At 41.0% G+C, this 19,447-nt stretch overlaps 1 protein-coding gene across 10 annotated transcripts in view; it reads right to left on the reverse strand.

Moving 5' to 3' along the window:
• Positions 1–19,447, reverse strand: part of DCC (DCC netrin 1 receptor) — a 423,032-nt gene that overhangs the window by 205,045 nt on the left and 198,540 nt on the right. The gene's annotated exons all lie outside the window — the stretch shown is intronic.

Raw genomic sequence — 19,447 nt, forward strand, 5'->3', positions numbered from 1 at the left:
CCAGAAAGATGAGCTGAAATACATCCTGCATTTCTTTCACAACTTTTATCCTTCCATGAAGACTGCAATGGATCGTGAAGCTGTTCGTTGGATCGGGTATTTCTAAAAGGCACTTCAAGGTTGAAGCAGGTATTCTTTGTTAAATTAAAAAAAAAAATCAATAAATTAACAGAGAGGGAAAACAGTTGGACTAGAATGGAAATCAATGTAATGGGGTTCTGTGTTTAGGTAACTCCAGAGCTACCCTGTTCTTTAAAACCTTTTTCAGTCATCTACCTCTTAAGAAAAAGTCATGAAACAAGGTGTTTTTTTCTTGTTTTTGGTTGTCGTAGAGCAGGATCTGATCATCACTGACGAATAAATATTGAAGTGCTACCAGCTGATGGAGACCACAAAGCAGGGGTCTTATTTTTATGGGTGGGTTATCGACTTTCACTGCAGCTGCCATATGCAGGGGATGGGATTCTTCGTTTCTGACCTTAAATTTCCACGTGTTTATGAGATGTCCTTGATAAAGACATGCAGTCTGCCACTGAGAATCCATCTGCAAGCATTCCCAAGTACTCATGGAAAGACGAAGGTATTCGTTTACAAGCAAATAATGCAGGAAGTTGTCTTAATATCAAACATCTTCCTTTATCTTAGCCACCTACTAGTGTTACAGCATGGTGAAATGGCCAAAACAGCCGCAGTTACTCTGCTCACAATTAGTGCTGTGTAAAAGCAAGCCGGGATTTCGGTAGTTTCACTTCCCACATCACAAAAGCAGCAGACCCAGAGCTGTGCCCTGCTGAATGTGCAGGATGGATCCTTTTCCTTGGCCCCCTCTGTTTAACAGCCCATTCAACCATGTATCGATGACTTTCTTTCGATAACCCTTTCCAAATATAAAACTGAAGATTAATTTGCATCATTTCTAGTAAAAACATTTTTAAATGACTGGTTAAGAGTTCTCATAATGCCAAGGAAATCCTTGGAAATCCCCTAGGAAATTATCCCAGGGAATGCCAACTTATTATAGCACAGGTTCAGACTGGAGTTGCTAAGAACATCTGAAAACATCAATTTTGTGTTTGTTTAACGTTTCTTTTTGTATTTTTTTTTTCAAATGCAGACTCCAAAGGCTGAGCTCTTGACTTCTCAGCAGCTCCAGGTCTGCAGCTGCCTTAGATGAACCCTGGATTACACCAGGGTTTCAGAGCCATGCTCTCCTTCCCTCCCACCCCACCTGCTATCCAAATCACGAGCCACCCATGGCACTACAATTATTTCTTCCACCAATAAAGGTCTCCTTTTCCTTTGCTCAGCCTGGGCAGTCTTTTCTCGGGCTCTCGGCTGGAATGAATAGATAATAGCAGCTCTGACACATTAAAACGTTCGCCTCGCACGAGACGGAACAATGCCTAGGTGCGCCGCCACTACGGACTCGAGTTGCATTTCTCCACTCGATTTCCTCGCAGCAATGAGCTCGAGTCCCCCTGTTATTATGCGGTGCAGCAGATTACAGCTGGGCTGGCACCATCTCCATCAGAACAAACCGCCCGGGCAGCGCGTACGCTGGCTGTCTCCTTCCATCAGCGGGGCTGTAGGGATCTGCACGACACCGTTAGGTTCCCTCCTGAAAGGAGCCATATGCCTGTCTTTCAAACCAGCGGTAAAATGTCATGAAAAACCAAAAAAACCTGCACTATTCACAGGGTGAACATACGCCTTCCCATACACGAGCATTTTAGGAATTAAATCCAGCAACGATGGACATAAGTAAAAAGGAAGCTATCAGAGAGGAATAAATATGAGGGGAAATGGAGATAAACACATAATAGCAGCCTTAGACTTACGGCTTGTCATTAAGGCAAGGCACTCCGCAAATTAGTCATTTGCCCCCTCCCTCCCTCCCGAGGGATTTCATTAATAAGAGCAATAATATGAATAGTAAAAATAAAACAAAATGGGAATTATAAATGGCAACAGCGCTATAGTTATTATAGCTACAAGCTATCACTATAAAAATTGCCTTTATTTATGCATACAACATGGTTAGCATTATACGATCTTTAAAAGACACCAATTAAAGATACTTAATATAGAGAGATATAAAATTAAACCATCCTCCTCCTACTCCACAGCATCCTGCTTTATTTTTCTAGGACAAAAATTTCCTTCTCGACATTAAGAGCTGGAGGTCACTCTGGGGAAAAAAGCCTGTGTGTTCAAAAATTAAATACACTGAGAAGGAAAAGCACTGCCTATGTGAAAGTTAAGGAGACTTTTCTCTTTTTCCTAGGGGAATCGGACACAAGGAGAAAGCTTTTTTCAAAAGGGAATCCTTACCCTCTCTGGGATGAGCCTGAACTTGTGGTGGCAAGCCTTTGGCTGCACACTCTGCTGGCATTATATTACAAAACTACATTCTTCATCAAACCCACCGAAATGAAAACGTAATGACCTGCACCTCCTTAATGCTGGAAAGCTTTAACTAAAGCTTAAAAAATTAAAACAAAAACATTTTACGCTTTTTAATCAATTTCCCTGCCTTTGAGTTGTACCCTGGATATCGCTGGTAAAAAAAAAAAGAAGAAATGAATGTAATTAAAGCCTTCATTCAATTCCATACCCTGTATCTGTGCTTTTTTTTGTCTTGCTTCTGCATCAGATCTAAAAGACTGAGGTGTGACGAGACAGAAAACCAGAGCTCACACTTTTGTTTAGCCTTAAAACATGCTTCTCCATCATCTTTATATTCTACGAATGCTCCGACAAAAATGTGTGAAAGCAAAATATAGCAAGAGTTTAGACTTCTATGTATTTTTTTGTTGTTTTATGGACACAAAAGGATATTCAATGAGTGATGCACAAGAAAATAAGGCATGGGCTTAGCTTGTCCTGTTGGCTGGTGTTTTCTGGGGGGTATGGGGTTGATGGTTTTGGGGTGAAGGGGGGGGTGATGCACCTTTTGTCACCTTACCCTTAATAGAACAAGAGGACAACAGCTGATGGGAAAGGGCTTCTGGAAACCCGGACAGACTGCCTGCAGCCTTCAGGGAGACAAGAACAAAGATCACCACTTCCAGACACACGCAACAACAGCATTTTACAACAGGACTGTTTCCCCTTTCCGTGACTGCACGAACTGCTGCACGCTGCTCTCTTTTCTTTTTTTTTTCCCCCCCCCGGGCTCCAGGTGGGTGAAACCTGCCAGCAAACAGGGGCTCCCCCACAAGTCATCCGCGAGATCAAACCTGAGCAGAGCGGAAGCCATCGAGTCCTCCAGAGCATCCAGGGACCGAGCTGTCACTCAGCTTCTGCTTCGAAGGGAAATAAGCTTTTCCCTTGGCACGACTAAAGGCTCCGTCAGCGGAGCAGAGTAGCTGGTGCTTGCTGTCATTTAACGCACGGCAGCGCTCCAAAAACATAAAAGTTACTACACGGAGGAATTCCCGAAATCGTTTAGGTTCTTGCTTCCTGAGAGGACGTCTGCAGCTTCAGCTAGAAAATGGCACACGACAAATCTTGATACAGAGTAAGTGAAGGACGCTAAGCCCGTGAGCTGTAGGGTACCTCGTGATATCCCGATGGAATTGTCCTGTGAAAAAGGAATAGTAAAATACGATGCTAGAGAAAGCTGAAGGTGAAGTACGTGGTACAGACCAGATGTTTGCAGTCTTCAGTAATTTTAGCAAGCTTGTGCTTGCAGAAAAAGATACACCGATGGGAAAAATACATCTATATTATCTTTTCCTCCAGCGGTGTACTACAGCTATACCCTAAAACGAAAACAAAACAAAACAAAAATTCAACAACATCACCTCAAATTCAAGAGGCTGCTAAAAGCTCAGATCCACCATCCAGGCTGAGCTTTTAAAACAAAACGCCTGCCCTTATTTTTAGCTTTCTCTACAATTTCAGCATGTTTGCAGAGAGCATTAGTCTTCTCGGAAGCGGAGGATAAAAAGCCAACAAAACACCAGGAGTACTGGAGAAATGTTGCTCTGAACGTTAAGGAACATTCAATCTCGAGTCCAGCACACGCAAGTCAGACCCAAATCTTCACTTTCCGATATCAAACAGCTTACGAAGACTAATAAGCTTCTTGGAAGTTATCAAACTCTGTTCATAACAACCCAAAGTAACGCAGAAGCCACGAGAATCCCTTTCTTGGTATTAGGTCTAAACCCGAAGGGACACAATACACCCGCAGCTGGAAGGAGCCGTACATAAATTCATGCAGCACACCGGTCTTTTTGAAAGGAGTAGATTTTATGTGAGTCTTGAATTCAGGCTTAGACAATGGAAAAATTACTGCTTGGTACTTTGCTCCTTGCTGGTGTTTGTGAGAAGCTGGGTGCATGTTCAGAAAACGAACAGGTAGCAAAAAAAGTCCCATTGATTTTCCTGCGAATTCCCCAAATGAAGCAGCAACAGATTTTTGTCTCATACATTAAAATCTAGCTAAGCCCTGACAACGCATCATAGACAAAATTTCAATCTGAAGCCTTGTCACACATAAGCAATACGTTGATTGCTCTAAGCAGCGATTCCTGTGCCACCATTGATCAAGACGCTAGATGATAACGTCTCTTCCGATGCTACGCAAACACTAATTTTATTTGCTGTCCCACTACAGAGGTCAGGCACAACTCCAGCGTCCGTCTACATGAGCACAAGGCTTGCTACCTTTCCAATAATGAGCTCAAAGGTCTGTTTCACTTTGCACCCATCAGAAGTTGTTTGATCAAGGAATTGTCGTTTTTTAGACCCAACATGCAACCTCTCAAAGGAAGAGAGATGATTACTCAAAGGAGAAAAATAAAAACAGGCTACAGACGTAATATTTTTACCTGGTCCATCCAGTCTCATGGTATTCCTTTGTGTTGACTTCTACGTTCCCTAGTACGTATCACAAAACAATTACGTTTGGCTCTGGGAACGTTTATTTTTAATCGTTCCTTATCAAGCCAGATGAGAAAAGACACCTATCCTTGGGGACATAAAAGTAATTTAATTCAGTGTATTAGCAAATCTTTCCCTCATTCCGTGATCTCAGGATCAATCTATCATAGGAAAGAAAAATAACAAATAAAGGATTTAAAGCAACTAAGAGCTGCTTTCTTCTAAAGGATCAGAGAAGATCCTGCTATTACACCCAGCAGGGTCTACATCATACACTAGATTATTTGGCCACTTCAGGGCTTGAGTTATTTGCCAAAACTAACAGTAATGGATGTCTTGAAAGGAAGGCGAGACTAAATGGAATCACTAGATCCCTTAACATTTAAAAAACAAACACAAAGACTGAAAATCTGTTTTGAAATGTATGCAACAAGTCAGAAAGAGAAGAGTTACAAAATTAACTGAACGTCCTGGCACCTTTGTCGCAACCAAGGGACTACGTAGGAAATATTTTGGGGAAAGGAAAACGCAGATTGAGACACCCTTGTGCAGAAGGCTGGAAATAAAGAAAAATAATCCTGCATTTAATTTTAAAAGATGGAGACAATCCATCGTAATTAAACAAAGATGAGAATAACGCAGCCCAAGCAATGACCCACATAGGTGGTTTGGACAATCGCCTTCAGATTTGGCTTCTGCCTTTGGGCTTCACTTGGGAGAAACGCACGATGATGTTAATTAGCACCACGCTGCTGGTGAGTTGGTCATGTTTCACGCTAACGACTTCAAAAAATCAGCAGGAAGCCAAATTTTGAAACCACAACAAAATTAAGTTCCTACCAGATTAGCTGTTTAAGACCAAAGACAAGGAAGGTCAGAACTCGGGAGTTTAGAAGTAGGAAAACTTATTTAGTTAATTGCAAAGAAATAATCCTTTAAAGACAAATATGTGCAACGTGACCCCCCACTCCCCAGCTTCTTTTATTTTTATTTTTTTTTAAGAAGGGAATAATCTACACGTGGATTACAAAAATCTCTGGAATTGCCAATGCCTTCTTTTTCCCCCCTTAATACAGCACTCCACCGATCCAAACGAATAAGATCTAGGCATTTCTAGGGCAGCCATAAGGAACGAACACATGGCAGAAGCTTTTTGCCAGCTTCTCAAGCCTTCATCTGTTCCTTTTCAAGAGCAGCCCACAAAATGCACATGCTCTGCGATGTATATGTGTGGCAGGGGACCCTCATTTAACACGTTCACAGTTTGATCCATAGTGACAACAGAGTCCTGTTTGCACGATTCCCTCCTCCTCTGGAGGAAGAGAAGTTGATCCGCGCCATACATTGCTTACACTCATGTCAGTTTCTCCAGGGCAACCAAAAAATTCATTGGTTTTGCCTCCTAAAGTTTATTAACTTATGCCACGGATCACGTACCAGAGCTGGAAAGCTCTGCAGTCTCCCAAATTTGTCCTTATTCCCAGCTGGGTGGAGAAGAGAGGACCTCCACCGTTAACCAAATGCAACAGGAGTCGCAGAGACCAAGGCCATGACGTTTAGAGTTTGCATTTTCTCAAAATAAAAAATAAAAATAATGCTCCTACGAGCATCAGAGCAGCTCTTGGTAGGATGAGGATTTCACAGACTAGACCTCAAAAATTTCAGCCATCTGCCCAAACTTTACAATTTACTGTCAGATTTTCAAATCAACGAGTGGACAGAGCACATATGCCTGCCTTACCTTTTGCTGGATCCTTGGTATTGTTTTTCTAAAGAATATTTGTAGCCTTACAACACGTTTTAAATAAGCAGCCTGCTCGATGGGGGTAGCTTTGGTTGCTGCGATTTGATACGGAGCAAACAAAACTAGCCTGGTTCTGCTCATTGGACTGTTTGAAAATATAGCACACGAGGCAGTGAAAAACAACCAGTCATTTCTTTTCTCCCGACTGATACAGATCTTATTTATTCTCCCTTGTAATGTGTGAATGCTGCGCCGTGCCCTATTTTGTCTTCTGCCTCAATTAAAATGTAAATTTCTGCAGCCCGTCTCTGTAATTCCAAACTGCTCCAGGCAGGGGAATTTAAACTGCTTTTAATAAAACCAACTACAGATGCTGCAATAAGACTCCTTTCAGACATTTGAAATCTGTATTTTTAATAGTATTCTGTGTATTGCACAATTATGGCATTGCTCTGGACTTTCCCATTAAAAGCAGGATGTGGAAAGACCACGCATGACCCAATAAATAACGGGCAAAATCCCCGCTAGAAACACGCATACACACCCAAATACACATATCCATCTCCCACCTCAAGAATTATGCATATTAATTGATGCTTCTTTTACTTTCAGAAGATGCAATACCCTTTGGCTTTAGTTTGGGTACTAGAGCTTGCAATCTTTACGCTCTCAAAGCCTTTTTACCAGCCAGGATCTACCACGGATCTCTGACAAATTAAGAATCCACTAACCTGCAGTCATTAGAAGTTGCCCTGGATATTCCTCATTTTTTTCTTTCTACCTCTCGTATAAATTCTGTAATGCTGTGAGGTTCAAATCCATCCTGTTGAGTTAATGTATTTAAAAGTTAAGAGTTGCACTCGATTTTATAATACGTGAAGTACTCTTGGAGGGCTTACTTCCAGAGCTAAAGATAGGTGGGTAGTTAAGACTGCAAACTCAATCATAACTCAGAATAAACCCCTACCCCATCACACATCCAGGATAAAATCCTTACACCAACAAATCCTGGACATCTCCTTCCACGATGCACGCAATACATTGTGTGTATAGAAGTGGTCACGAAGAAATACAGGAGCTACAAAAAGTCCCATTCACTAAAAAAAAACTTAAGATTTAACACCAAACACAAATAGAAGTCAAGACACCCATACGGATTGATTAGATTTGCCCCAGACAAAATCCTACAAAGGAAGCCCCAAAATATTTAAGTTAACCAGCACGGAGACCTACAGCTTATAAGTTTTATGCAAATTGTCCGCATTACTCTTTAAAGCACAGGAAAGTATATGGAAATAAACAACTTTTTTTTGTTTGTTCTACTTTGCTTGAATAACTGGAAAACAAATGTTTCATTCAGACCCTACCAGATTCGCATGGAGACAAAGACAGTTCCGTGATAGATGGTGGTATGTGGTGTTTGTTTGCTACCTAAATTAGTACTCCCAGATCTCATTCTAGGGAGAAAAAGAATTCAACCAAGTGACATTCGAGGGTCTGAAATCTCTCCTTTATCAATCTCAGATTCAAATGAGCTGACGAGGATGAATTCACATCATATTGGTATTTGTAGTTCCAAATCAAGGGGGAAACAGCTGAGAATGTAAATCTAGGCATAGCAGACGTTTGTCCACTTCCCCTGAAGATATCCTTGGTTTCACTCACCCTGGTCAAAGTGCATTGCTCAATCTGCAAGCCCAGGCAGGGGGCTGATTTGCACACGTGTCAGCAGCTGAACGAGGGTCAATGAGCATCATTGTGGGGAAACGATAATGAAGAATGAGGACAGGAATCATGTATCTACACAGAGTCATCAAGCATCATCTGAAATGTCCAGAAATATTTCAGAAGTAGGCAGATATCACGTGGGAGCTGTAGGATACCTGGTACTGACCTGGAGTAAAAGCTGGCAGCCAGAAACACGAAGCAAGGAAGTCCCTGCTTGCCCTTAGCACAGTGTCCTGCTGATTTGAATCCAGATTATCATTCTGTTAATAAACTACAAGGATTGAGACTTCCATGCATTCATTTCAACAGCACCCCACGCTGCAGAGCTCCAGTACACTATTGCAAAAGGTTACCTGGTATGTATGAGTTATAGAGGAAATCAGTGATGAATTTTCCAGCACAAATACTAAGGACCTTTATCCAAGGTGTAAAACACACGGGAGAAAAAAAGACACAAAGCACTCGTCTCTGCGAGGCTCAGCCTAAAAAGTGAAGAAGCTCTTATGTAAAGAAAATATTTTTTTCTGTATCTTTGTTATCACAGAAGTATTTTTTTTCCAAGTCTAATAAATACCAAAAAAAAAATTATGACCTTCTAATTATTATGTTAGAAAAAAAAAGTAATCATCTTATTTGAAAAGGTCAAGGACTTGCTAATTAGCTTTAATTCTGTTAGAACACGCTGGGTTCTTGAACCAAAAATAGAGCATTAAAAAAATAATAAAGGGTTTCTTTGTGAAGTTTGCAGGTATTATATTTGAAACCTAGGTAGCATACCACTGTGCTGGTGGTTTGGTGTTGTTTTTTTTTTTTTTTTTGTTATGGTTGTTTTGGTTTGTGTGTGTTGTTTTTTTTTTTTATACCCAGAAACCTTGGCAATCAATTCCCTTGGTGTTGAGACAGAAAGGATGAAATGCTGTTCTGTAAGAGAAAAGCTGTAGTACTCCTCCCAAGTTTTCTTCTATTTATTGATTTAGAATTAAACCCAAAATTGATTCACAAAATTCATTTTTGCTCAATGAACTTATGCTTTGATATACTGAAGGTTTTATGTGCCGTGCTTGTGGTGCTCAGGAGAGCACAGAACCCCTCAGAAGCTGGCTCACAGAAGATGCAGGCATCCCTTTCCATGTTTCTAATAAACTACAAAATGGCTTCTTTGAATTATTGCCTTTTGTAGGGCATTATTTCATTATAAGTAAAGCTTCAGATGAGGTGAAGCAAGCATGCCAGGCTGGGGCTCAGACATTGCTGCTGCCCTGTACAGAAGCACCCTTGATGCCCTCATTACAGGGGGTGTGACAATAATATTACCTCAAATAAAAGTGCCTGAAACAGTAAATCAAAACTTTGAAGTTTCACCACCAGTGAAAAAAATACATGAAAAAAAAACAACAACCAACAACTTTGCATCAAATGTGCAAGTATCCATTGGTCCAGAAAGAGAGAATAACTGCAGCCTGGCAGCTGGGGCTCCAAGATCCAGGTTCCAAACCAGTTAAGAAATAATTTTACATAGAGAATAGAAAATATTCTGCAGAAAGTAGAGAAGTCTGCATGCTAGCCTATGAGGTCAGGTTTTCTTGTTCTTATTTTCTGGCCCCAGGATCCTGTTTACCACTGCACAGCAGCCTGGTTTCAGGAAGATGGAGAACACCCAACATTCTCATAGCAAATAAGTTTTAAGCATATGGGACCACATATTCAAACTCCCAAGCAGGATCTCTTAAAGGAAGGCATACCATAAGGAAGAAATACCTCACATTTAAAAAAAGAAAAAAGAAAAAAAAGCTATCCTAGCACCAAATAAGGAGGCAATACAGTAAAGATAAGATTAAAGCTAAATCAGGAGGCCAGAAGACCCTTTCATGTAGGCAATTGATACAGCTATCTTTATTCTTGCTTCTCCAGAAAGGAAAAATTATTTAATTTATTACTAAATAATCTCTGAGCAGCTGAAGAAAGAAGTGGTCAGCGGAGATCCGTATACAGGGCATAATTCCTCTTTTCTCTCCCTGAGGTGAAAGAAAGCAAGAAAAACATCCTCCCTTTCCCCATCAGCGCACTGAAGACAAGGACGAGGCTTCATTGTCACTAAACCCTTGGCGAACAAGGTGGTGATGTCTCTTCTTCGACTAACCAGCCCATTTAGGACCCGTTCTGATTTACTGATTTACCTGACACCATGGAGTAGAGAGAAGCAGCCCCATGAATTATTATTTGAGCTGCAGGACTGATGGGCAGGGGAGAGCAATGGATAAGCCTCAGCGTTTAGCACAGCCCTGCCTGCAAATCCTTTCTGTCCCTGGCTGAACTGTTCCTTCTTCCTCCTCGTTTTGTTTTGAATGCAGATGAAGCAAAGTTAACAGTCTGCTGCCCCACATAGACAAGATATACGGCCAAAGAGACATTCAGCACTGCACTCAATGATGCATTTGAAGATAATGGGGCACAACAAAGACACAGAGCAGACTTAAATACAGACACTGAATAAATATCATTTCTGCTTCTCAGAAGAACTTAGCAGGGCCAAAAGCAAACACAAAGGATGCTGCATGAAGGGGAACAGGAAAACAGAAAAGAAGGGGAAGGAATAGAGGCTAAGCTAGGTTGTGGTTTCTTCTGAGCTTTTTTTTTTTTTTCTTTAAATCAGGAAGACCCTCACAAAGACACATTTATAAGCTGCTCAGAATTGTTATCCTTCTCTTCTGAAGATAAGGACTTAAACCTTGCAGGTCTGATAGAAACAAGACTCCTGCTGGCTACAGGGGAGATTTTTGGTAGCGTAAAACCGTAGGGATGTGCGCGATCTCTCAGATGACTTCCCTCAAATATTTTCTGTGTCTTCAGGAGTCAGCCAAACCATGCCTCTTCTACGGCTGGGAAGTCACTAGGAAATGGAGGAATTTGGAAATCCCTTGCATTAAACCGACTATATATCCAAAGACACTGAGCTCACTGGGTTTCTGGGCAGGCAGCGGGGGAGCAAAGTGTTAAAGCAACCTCATAAAGCAACTAAGCTATGGGGATGGGAAAACTCTTCAAGGGAAAACTGCAAGGACATGTAACAATAGCTGCGAAAAAAAAAAAGGTCTGAAACAGCTCTGCTAAAAATTGAGTGTAATACAGAAAATTGTTTTTCTGAGTAGAAGCTGAAAGAGCACACTGAAGAAATGTCTCCGGGAACAAAAACACCAAATAACATCTCCCCCCCTTCCAAATGTGAGGAGAAAAGTAAGAGTGGGGCCTACCCTGTCTACGTTTAGCAGTAATAACAGTATTAGTATGCCAGTCCTAGATGGCTGGCATACATATGCTCACAGAATGACTTTGTTTTACAAGTATGACTTGTACGCAGCGCTTAATAAGGCCTTTTAGGCCTAATAAGGCCTTTTGTGGACATGAAGCCTTCCCAGGCTTGCCGATGGCTTCCCAGGGTTGGGAAACAACCCACACCCAAATTCAGGATGAGATTCAATTCCTTTGGCAACCTGCTGACCCCACACAAGGGAAGGCCGTGGAGGCCGGGCCTAGTGCCCACGACCAGGTCACCCAGTGGTGGGACTGCAAGGCCCAATCCACCACCACCAGCACCCAAATTTAACCACCAGGGCTGAGGGGAAGAGCCATCACTAACCTTACTTCCCTTGTTCTCCACACCAGTATTGTTAAAACCAATCAATTTTTGCTTTATAAGCTGGTTCCTATGATTTCAGTTTAAGAAATAAAAGAAAATCCAAAGCCTCACTGGGAAACTGCTAAATCTCCTCATACTTGTCAGTTGAGCTCTTCCATCGCAAACACCAGAGCAAGGTGCAGGCAAATGAATTTATAAGTCTAGAAAATTAGTTCCTGCATTCCCAAAGTTATACAGGCCGATATGAAATATGCTCAGTCTCCTAAATCACTTGATATATTAATTTCATTTTCAAAAGTCCTGGCTTAAAAAAATATGTATTTGATCATCCATTTGATTTTATTTTGCCTTTTTAAAGGAAAAATAATTTTATCTAAATCATTGTTTTTGTGAAAGCAACAATTTAAACCATTAGATCTTTCATTTAATAAATGCAATCATGTCTGTGACAACATTGTATGAAAACATACCGTGGGCAAGGCTGTCTCTCTGTGCCAGCTCTACCTGCCAAATTCATTTATAAATATGGATTACAGTATCAAACCAAATTGTATCATTAACTCAAGAGGTCACGGATGTTTTATATAATCTTACAAACCGAGGCCCTAAACGGAACAAATCTATTTGCCTTCATATATGAAGTCTGCTATACCCGATACTGTGCTTAGCTAGCTGTGCTCTCTGAGATGATGTAAAGACCCTCCATCCTCAATGCACAGGCACTCATTTTATCACTGTCCTAGATAGCCACAGAGAAATATTTGTCTTTTTTATGTGCACCTACAGAACCAAAGAGAAACTCCCAGCTTGTTTGGCAACCAGAACTCAACAGGCAATTCACCTGATGCTCACAGTAAAAAAAAAAAAAAAAAAAAAAGAAACACTAGACTAGGACATCAGCACAGGCAAGCTGTCCCCATTAAACACTGACTGATAGCCTTCAGGACAGGAACTGCTTAAAGCTGGAAATTATCACAGTGTGCTGTATTTTTATTTTTTAGGAGACGTTATTTTTTTTAGGAGAATGCACCCATAAACAATGCTACAACAGACCGCAGGCACTGTGGCACAGCATCTGCAGAAGGAACTGCAGCCTGTCCTTTGGAGACAGATCTGTGTGCAGCAGTTTAGTGTAACCCTTTATCCACCTGGGTCATTCTTTTCACTCCTTTCCTACTGACATTATTTTTAAAAAATCTGTGATAAACAAGCTACTTGTACAGCAGAGGAGGAGAGAGTGGGGAAATAATTAAAATCATTAGTGCTTACTGAAAAAAAAATCAAGTGTGGAAGCTATTTCTAGCCCACAGATCATCAGTGACTTCCAGCCACACTCTTCCATTTGAAATTTTATTCGTCCCTGGCTTCTATGACTTTCTTCTTGCCCAGGTCCCACTGTTTTTATAATTATTTCCGAAATGCATCTTCCCTCTGCTCCTAACCTCCCTGCGACACACGAGCTTGCCCTCGACACAGCTCTGGCTGCATTTGCATAATGCTTCACACTGGGGCAGCGATGCAGCCTCCAGCCCCAGACCTGGGCTCAAAGATCACCTCTTGTTCCATCCCAGACATCTGTCTGCAAAAGCAAATAACGTTGCCCGTGGAGAACAGCTATTACAGCATCCCCGCTCATAAAATAAGTGGCATCTTAGACTTCTCAAAGGCTTTTACCTGGGGAAAGCAGCACGGAGCAGTGTCTCGCCCGAGGTCTCAGCAGTCACTCTGTGTAGGTGGGCACTGAAGACAGACTTGGAGTTGAAGCTTCCCGAGAGCTATTAGGCACAGGAACAGTCTGGATAGAGCTGCAATCCCATGCGTTTACATGCAATAAAAATCAAGCTTTCTTCTGAAACAGCTTTGTCTCTCCTGCTAGCCTCATGGTTCAGAAAGTGTTCTCAGACCAAAAGTCATGATATGCCTAGCAGGGGCCAGCTTCATCTGACAGCTACCTCCACAGCCTCTACTAGAAAATATTCAAAGCACTATTTTTAAAAGATACACTAATCACGAGCATTTCATATAACTGAGTTTAGAAGTCCATTTGCTTTAAGTATCAAAAGCATCCGCACCATGAACGAATACATTTTTCCATTATTTAAAGATTGTGGGGGAGAAAATGTATACAGCCACCGGTTAGTCCCCACGCTAAGCTAATTGAGCCGCAGCCTCTAGGATTTCTACATTTGGAATAAAAACATTAACTAAAATTAATACTTTTTTTTAATGAAGCTATTAATAAATGATTCAGACTTCAAACGGATCCTGTTTTGTGAAGACCTACATTTTAAGCTGCTGAGCACAGAAGTCCTGCTCATTTTTTGAACAATAAGCAATTTACAAAAGGAACAATCAAAAGTTAAGCACAAAGAAATTAAAATTAGCCTAACAAAAGAGAGCCCTGCTCACAGCACCATAAGACTGTGCTAATTGCACTCGGGTAAACAGGACCGCTTACATAAAACTTAAGTCAAATTTGGTGGAAGAAATAATGAAAATGGAGATTATTGGACGGATCTATTCTGAGAACATTATTCTGGAAGGAAGACTAACTCATTTTACCCCTGATTCCAACCAACACCAGCGTGTTTGCCTTCTCTCCAGCTCCAAAACAATGCTACAACAAGATGGGAGCCTGAAAACAACCCCAAACACTTGGGGACACAGCTCATCCCCACACAGCACCCAAAATCCACGTCTTCTGTGCCCAAAAGTGCTGTTCCTGTCTTTCCTCACCTCGGTGGGATTTCTCTTTCATCCTTAAACCTTCACCCTCGTGCTATCCTGCCTTCAGAGATCTGACTTTGCCAAACAGCCGATCTTTTCTAAGGCTGCTTTGAAAAATGCAGCTAAAATAAACGCTTTAAAAATAGTTTGACACTTGGACGAGGGTCTCCAAATGATGGATAGAGCAATACAACCCTACCCAGAGAGGGTATGAGTACAGGTCAGAACCACAAAGCAAAGACACACTTTCTATTTTTGCTGTGCTTTTCCTTTCTGTGCATGGCTTTCTATCAGGATTAGAGGAGAAGAGCTGAAAACTGCAATGAGAGCTCCTCCCCATCTCAATTTTCTCTTTTTTTCCCCAAAACTGCATGCAAATAAGGACAATGGTTTGAATATTTCAACTATTTTCCCTCTTCTCTTGTTCTGGGTAGTTACAAAAGGACCTCAAAAATTACATAGATACCCTGTCATTACAGCAATAAGGGCCAAGACCTTGTACCCCAAAGGTCATTTGCATTATTTTGCTCTATTTCCAATGACACGGAAAAGACTTTTGACAAATCTGACTAATGTTCTTCATGGCCGCTAGCATTTCACACTAAACCCAGTGAACTTCAAGAGCTCAATACCAACTTCTCCACCCTTGTTTCTCCTCTGGCCAAGTCCATTTACCCCACTTCATGCTATCACAACATTTACTGGCCGCATTTAAGAGCCAACTGCATACAGAGTGAGATTTGAATCAGGAGAGCAAAACAAATAAGAACTCTATAATACTTCTAATGATAGTTAATGCGAAAGCAAAGATCTTCAATGTGAAAGCAAAGATTTTCTTTGCAATCTGGGAGAGATTCCCCATTTCACACAGATGTGCTGTCTGCCAGAATCACTACAAGAGCCAGAAATTCACCTGTGGAAAAGCGCAGGTGGGATTTGGCAAATGGGCAGAGAAAGTTTACACCAGCCTCTCAGCTGGTGGGACAGGAGGGTCTTTGAGGTTCTTTGCTAAATAGGGTTCATTCACATCCTTTCTTTGTAATAAGCTGAAGTCAAAATAGGCATTAAATGGATGGTGAATGTTTTAATTAATTTTACTTACACAGAACTGATGCCTTCCAACCATTTCTCCACTGGAGTAACTCATGCACAAGCAGAAATTCTGTTCTCCATATGAAAAAAAAAATCCGTTCAAGTTCGTAATTTCTTATTTATAAGAAGGTGGTTTTAAAACACTCATCGTTATCTCCAATTGGCCTGCAGCTATGCTTTAATTAGATAAATTGTAATAGAGTTGCTCGCAAACCCCATACTGTGCACATCTAATACACCTACAAGGCTTAAAAGGGAATAGAAAAAAATAGATGCTGGCCATACACAAGTCCTTCAAAACTAACTACAAAGTTATTTATAGCACATTAGCTGTGGCACCCCATGGTATGCAGTCCTCAACACCACTCTGCTGCTGGGGTAATAGTCAGCAAAGCTGGTTTTTCATGGAAGTTTTACGTTGGTGTATATCTGCAAATAAAATACGATCACCATGCAAGTGTCTGTCCATAGACATTCTCCACCAGAGAGCTTCACACCTTCCGCAGCCTCTCAGCAGTACGGGACCATGTTACATTAAGACTCTGCAATAAGATCCAAAATTGCAGGAGGAACAGAAATAATCCTCCGTTAACCGCGTAACTATACATCTAAATATACTTATGATAAAGAACTTGTTCTCTTATTGAACGTCTCCCTTGGGCAGTGCAGGAAGAAGAAATCGTGTTATTTCAAAAGCTGCAATTATTTAGCAGTCATCCCAAATTCGGTGCCAGCTTGTTTATGCAGCTCCTATGAACGATGATGCAGCCGGTGTCTAAATTGAGTTCGCCGTCTCCTTTCCCCCGGCATAGCAAACTGTTTGTCTAAGCTAATAAATGTGCGTATTAACCCAGGCACCTCGCAGGAAGTCTGCTGCGTGCCCCGCTCAATACGCTCTAGTTAAACTAATCGGAACCATTTACTCTTTTAAGACTTTCAAGAGCCTCTCCCTTTCAACCGGGATATAACACAAAGCATCTTTGGGAATCGTGAAGAAGCGCAAAAGCTGGGAAAAGCCACGGCAATAGCACTTGGTACATTTATCACGAGTAACGGGCATTTTTCAGTCTTGGACACTGTCCTCTTTTTTAATAACTGAATTTTGGCAGGTGCATTAATTTGTGTTAACTACGTAGTTTAATGGGAACCACTCCATAACTAAGCGGAGTTCACCACTCATTTCATTTAGGACCTTGTACAATGATTAATCAAACTGATGGCCAATCGCTCTTGTCACGCCGAATCCAAGCAGAGCCAGAAGGCAAAGAGAACAAAAAAAGGTCTAACGAACGCCGCTATTTATCTCACGTTATAAATGGAGAACGTGGGGAAGCACAACAGCATGTAAGCGGAGTGATTTCTCAGCACCTTTCAGTCTGATTTTCATCATCTCGTATCATTAGCAGAGTAGTTTTGTTGATGGAGGGGAAAAATGACTTTGTGAAATGTTGCAGCTTTAAGGTCAGAGTCCAGGGGGAAGTTTTGCAGGTAACAGAAATGTTGAAATCAGGAACCGCTTTCATTTAAGTACACCTGCTAACTGCCTGGGCAACCTGTTCTTAAAAGCTACAAGTTGAAGCATAAGCTAAAAGAAGTTTTAATACAGACATTTTTTTTTGCTACTAAGTAATGGCACTAATATGTTTTGCAAAGAGATCTGCATGGTTGGGCTGGTGTGTAGGAAGTACCAGGATGACTTACGCTCAAGCACTTTGCTGCACAAAGTCTTCTGGAGAGCTCTGCAATAGAGCAAATCACTCCAAGGGCAAAGAGAAACCACTTCTTTTGTCACAATTATATTCATGCAGTTCTTCATTTATAGTATGAGAGATAAAAGGCTGTTCTCAGAAGTAACCCAGCTATGAGCTCTTCTCTCCCATTGAATCACAGAAAAACTAGAAAGAGCTGAACACCCAACAGTCAGGTGAAGCACTGAGCACCACTCCTCTCACAGGAACCTTTCTGCTTAAAACAGTTAAAGAGGAAAAAAAAATTAAAAGCCTTTTTTTTTTTAAAAAAAAAAAAAGCAAGCTGTTTAAAATGTTTGTAGACATCTGTTGTTTTTATTTCTCAAATTCCGCCAGCAATATGGAGAAACTCATTTCATTTTGTGCCTTCCCTGCTGGTCCTTTTCCATTTTGGGGGAAGTGTATAATATGCTCTCCTTCTTGGAAAGAGCATGGTGCTAAACAGTGCTAATATATTTATTGTACTACAGCATTATGAAAGATTTCTAGCATTACTACTAGCTGAGGAGCTACACAGTGAGAGAACGTGTACCTCTTTCCTGGGTTGTGCTCTTGTTTCTCCCTGCTGGATGCTCATAAAAAAAGTTAATCAATATTTAAATGTAAATACATTTCAAGTTACGCAACAATCGGTTATAAAATAATGCTAGTGCCTTTGAAAAATCAGGAATTCATAAATTAAAGGAATTTGTGGAGGCTTGTTTGCTTTGGTTTATTCCCCCCACCCAAAAAAAGGACAAAATGAGTACTTCGGTGCCCAGACCTCACTGATGGTCAAACTGACCCCACAACAGCTAAACCTTTTTTTTTTTTTTTAAAAAAAAAAAAAAACCAACAAACATGAAGACTTTACAGCAAGTCCACATCAACAGCAGCTCTTGCACACACAACTCATGGTTGTACTTAAACTCAAGGTCCTACTTAAAAACAAACCAAGAAGCAAGCAAGCAAACAAAAAAGAAGATGATGACTTGAGTCTCTACAAGGCAAGTAGTTTCTCAATGTTGCTCCTGGTCAGAATTAGCTCCCAGAATTTAGGCACCTCTATAAACCCCATTTAACACCTATGCCCATGAGCAAATAGCAATATTCGTGAGCGTATACGAAGCCAGAGAGTGAAACAAGAAAAATACTTTAGAGATGTTTGAAGTAGGCGTCTGGGACACCAAACCATGCCATCACCTGTTGGCCTGGGGAGCATCTGTGTTGGTGCAATGCTATTTTGAAGACTTACACCGGTAGGACTGTGCTCAGCACAGCTCTTGGTGGCTTTAGGAGAAATCAGAACATGGCCACTGCAATGGCTCTGCACATACGTACCAACACGTTAAATGTTTCAAGCAACAGAAAAGCTCTCATGTCACAAAGCAAATAGTTTCTTTAACAAGCTATATGACAGAATTTCTCTGCAGCCATTGCAGTCTGATCCACAAAATGAATACTTTAAAAATCAGGCTCTGCATAGACCCAGTGCAGTTAACTTTCTGTCATTCATCGTCTTTCAAATTCAAAGGGATTTGTGTACGAATATTTTCCCCTTAACCAAACCTGTAGATCATACCAAGATTGAGCAATTTTCCTGTGATCAGCCAAGGGTATCACAGAGCTTGTTAGGCGTATTTATTTTTAATAGAATTGAATTTAAACACCATTATAAGAAACTGGAAAAGGTTAAGTTTCACTCAAGTGCTTTTTACGAGTGTCACGTGCTGAATAAGTATTTGATACTCGTGATGTATGGACAAGAATTACGTTTTCAGAAGGGTCTGAATCAGACACTCAACTCCCATTCCATTTGTGGCCATACCATTACCAGGATGGGCTTCCCCTTACCTGCAAGTTGGCATCCGCCTTATTATTCACAGATTTCATTAAAAAGAA

This window comes from Cygnus olor, chromosome Z (genome assembly GCF_009769625.2).
Source record: "Cygnus olor isolate bCygOlo1 chromosome Z, bCygOlo1.pri.v2, whole genome shotgun sequence".
NCBI lineage: Eukaryota > Metazoa > Chordata > Aves > Anseriformes > Anatidae > Cygnus > Cygnus olor.